Consider the following 4,619-nt stretch of genomic DNA (forward strand, 5'->3'; position numbering starts at 1 on the left):
AAGACTTCGTTTACTATTCGAATATTCGAATTTCTTCGAATACTTCGTAAATTCGAATATGAACAGCACTACTATATACAATAGTTTCTAATAAGTTGAATAGTCACGACCGTCGTGACTGATGTTAAATTACAATATTAAATACTGTATAAATATTAATATGCATCAGTTTGAAATTAACAGATGCAGTCATTTTCTTGTTATTAAAATATTTATGATATTGTATTGTAAGTTATTAAAACACATCATTTTTTAAAAAAATATTGAAAATTGTTTAATGCAATTGCTCAAATTATTGCACTATCAACACTATTCAAATTTATAAACTCTTATTTTCAGCAAAACAGCATCATTTATGTTAAAGATATATTCGTTATTGGTTGATTATGATTCATTTTTCTTGTATAAAAATTACTATAAATATATATTTATAGCTCATTATTATTTCCCAAAAATGAAACACAAAATTTTTATTAAATTTGTCATTCATTCTACCTTTTCATTTCTCTATATAAGGCCAGGCTAGTAACTGTTTAGAAATATCAACGTAAAGTTTATTTAAAAAAGTATTTTATGTAAATAACCTATAATAAAAATAAAGACATACATTTAGTGTATAGATGAGATAATTTTATGTACTGTATCCTGTCTCTTTATTTAAATTTCTGTTTCCTGAATTTAATATTTTAATTTATTGATTATAGCAAATTTAGCAATTTTTATAGGTATACGTCAACTAATTTTTTTTAATGTTAAGAAACAAATTTTAAGAAATACTTAGATATACTTCTCTTAAAAAATATCACATTCTGTTTATTATAATGCAGGTGTTTCAGGTACCACATCACAGAATGATACTATTTCCTTTCCTATTAATATATGATTTCTTTATTTTCAATGTCCTATAAAAAACAGAAATCTCTGTTAATTTTAAGTCTAATAAACTGCTATGTAGATTTTAGTAAAATTGTTTGAAATCAAATAATATTTTAATGCAGCTGAAGATTCCAATACCCGTTTGTTAGTGGGTATGGTGAGTACAATGTCACCTGAAAGTTGTAATACAAACTTAGTTAGAGTTTTCAGCCACGAGTATTGGAATCTTCAGCTTATTTAGAATATTATTTAATTTTGATCAGTTTAATTAAAATCTACACAGTTTTATTATTTAACGATAATGACATGATTAAATTGTCAATTATTAGTTCCAACAGTTTAATATTTTAAATAATCAATCATACATTTTGCATTATTAAGAAATTAAATAAGAAATCAATTTTGAATGGATATTCTTTTGTCATAAAAAATTCTTTATAAATAATCGAGCAAAAACTAAATGACTAATTGTTAAATATAAAAATATGTGTTTATATTGAAGTAGCTTGACAACTCATTATTTTAATGTAATCTTAATATATGTGAACATTTAACACTCAGTCATTCAGACAAATTTATGTCTCTTAAAGCTTACAAAATATTTGACAGTTGTAAAATGTTTATACATTTTACCGAGAAAAAAAAATTTATACAACCCTGTATTTGATATTCGTTAAATAAATCTTTCATATTGATTTAAAAGTAAGAAATAAAAATAATTAATTTATATAATAATTTAATAATAATGAATAGAAATAATAACTTAAATTTCAATTTACCTAAATCTTCAATAAAAAATTCAGAATTTACTAATTCATTATTTTTTGAGTGAATTGATTATATTTAGATATGTGATTTGCATGCTAAAATATAATAAAATATTTAAGTTAATACCAATAAATACATTGAAAATTAACTATAAGGTATATTAAATAAACGAAAACAACAAAGAAAGCTAAAAATATTTAGAAATACGTCCATTTGTATTCATTTGTTTGAAATAAATATATTAGCGCATATGTATATCAGCAAACGGCACGACTACAGACTCAAATGCTAATATCACCACTGCCGCCTCCACCTACAATTGCTGATAAAAATAGATTACAAGCGTTTCGTGCGGCCAACAATTTATTTTGCCTTTTTTTCGAAGTCTGTTTCTTTTATCAGTATTATACAAAATTTTTGGTTCTAAGAAATATTTCACATATATATATTTATTATAAAATGAAAGGCATTATGTTTTTAAAACTAAATACTGTAAAATTACACAATATTTAAAAATATTTAAAAAAAAACCTTTCCTTAATATTCTATTATAAATATTACATATGTAATATACACTTAATGATAGTATCTTATGTTATTAAAAATAATTTAAAAAGTTATAAATTTTGAATGCAATATTATAAATTACAGCATAGAAAAATTTAATATAGTGTTCAATATTATTTTCTATTTTAAAAATATTATTTATTAATTTTAAATAAATGTATTTACTATTAAAATTAATATATTTCCTTTTTAACAAATAATGCCGAGTGTTGCCATATTCGCTTTATTTAATAAATACTATTTACTTTTTGTGTTTCTCGTTTGACACCTCTTTAGCTTTTTAACTAGCATTTGAGATTATTTCCTTTTCTCCATTAAAATAACATACTTTTCAAAATGTCTTTGTAGACAAATTCGTGTTCTTTTTTATTTTTATCATGAGAAGTAAATCATGAATTCCGTAAATTTGTGGCATTGCCACCAACCACACACCCACTCTATTTTTCTGTTCTTGGTTCAATGTGAGACTCATCAAAAATCTGTTTTTTTTTAAATATTTCAAGGTTCTCATAGTTTACTTATAAAGTTGTCGTAGATAAAGAGAAGAACAAGCAAGAGTAAAAAAAATTTTTTTTTTTGATATAAATATTTACACAGTTCCTTTGGTTATTTAAAAATTATAACTTTTTTAAAAAGTTATTAAAAACTCTTTGAAAGTTGTATTATCTATTATCTACACCTATTATCTATATTCTACATATTGTACGGTGTCTAATGACATTAATAAATGTAATTAAAAATATTTTTTTAAAATTATTAAACAATATTATTGATAAATGCAAATATAGTTATAAAATGATGTATGTGTGTGTGATCTATTTCATTACTTCTGATTTCATTTACTTCTTTATTATGCTTGATTTTCAATTTAAATTTAATTTTAAGTATGCCATTATATATATTTAATATCCATTATTTAATAATTATTATTTTTAAATATAAATAGTTATATTTATTTAGTTTTTTAAGATCAGCAAAAAAAAAACCTGTAATTTATGATACAAAAGTGGCCTGAATAATAAGCGCCTAAATGCAGTTTAATTTACAATTCTTTTAGGCTCCGTACCTAGAATTTTCTAATGTCTGTTTTTCATTTGCTGTAATTTTTAATTCAACAAAAAATATGAAATAAAATAATAAATATTTCTTCATGTAAAAATTAGGTTATAAAACTGATATTGAAAATATAAAAGAACACATAGAGCTGATAAATTTCTAACTTATTATTTCTTTAAAAAAATAAGTATTTATGAGAATTCTAGTTTCAAAAGATATATTTTTTATATTTATATATGTATATATCATTTATATTCACATGATATTCAGCAGGGATAGCATCCAAGCGAGCACCTTATATCGAATAAAGAAATAATATTACAATATTACAAATGATCGAGAAAGTTGGATTTGAAAAAATGCTCTGAATCTACAAGAGGTGCATAATTGACCTCTTAAATATAGTGTAAAGTTCTCCAATAAAATAATAAATATTTTATTTTTTTCAATTTAGGAATAAAAACTTTTATTACTTAAAATATTATGCTCTTACTCTATTCATACATTCTACAGACAATTCTATATAGGAAATTAGTAAATAAAGTAGTTGTAGTTTTTATTTTAAAAAGGTATGCAATAGTATATTACAAAACGATCATCATATCATAAATTTAACTATTAAACATTATGCAGATAGTAATCATTTTATTCATTATTATGGTATTATTAATGCCGCAACGATCCTATTTGTATCTTATTATAATACCTACCTCATCTGATTATAATATATTGTATATTATGTCTTTTATTGTATAAATTAACCACTATTCCAAGAAAATATTTTAGGTTATGTGTTTTGCTATATAACAAATAAAATATCTGAGTATTTAGTTATTGCAAATATTATTTATTACTTAACATATGTATTTGTTATATATATAAAATAAAGGTCTTTAATTTTTTGATTTCTATATTAAAAATAATTAAAATTAATGCATAATCAAATAAATTTATTTAAAGTATGAATTTTCGAAGATTATTTGAGATTATTTGCAAATGAAATCGTTTTTATTACTTACAAAAATGCAACAAATAGGTAAAAATGACTAATTTCAAGTTATTTATGCGCTAAAATAATAATTTAATAAAATACAATAAAATAAATGTATGGCATTAGTCCAATATTATAAAATCTATTTAATATTAGACTAAGAAACAATACAACAAACATGGGAACAATTGCTGAGAGACAAGTTACTTGACTAAAAATACACAGAAAAAATATTTTAAACTTAAACGAATGCATTTGTTGCACTTAAACGCGCGCATATGCAAAATGCATTTGCAAATGAACTGACACATTGACTGACAGACAAAATGACATGCACGCTGACGCACAAACGGACGAGCAG

This window comes from Teleopsis dalmanni, chromosome 2 (assembly GCF_002237135.1).
Source record: "Teleopsis dalmanni isolate 2A chromosome 2, ASM223713v2, whole genome shotgun sequence".
Lineage (NCBI taxonomy): Eukaryota > Metazoa > Arthropoda > Insecta > Diptera > Diopsidae > Teleopsis > Teleopsis dalmanni.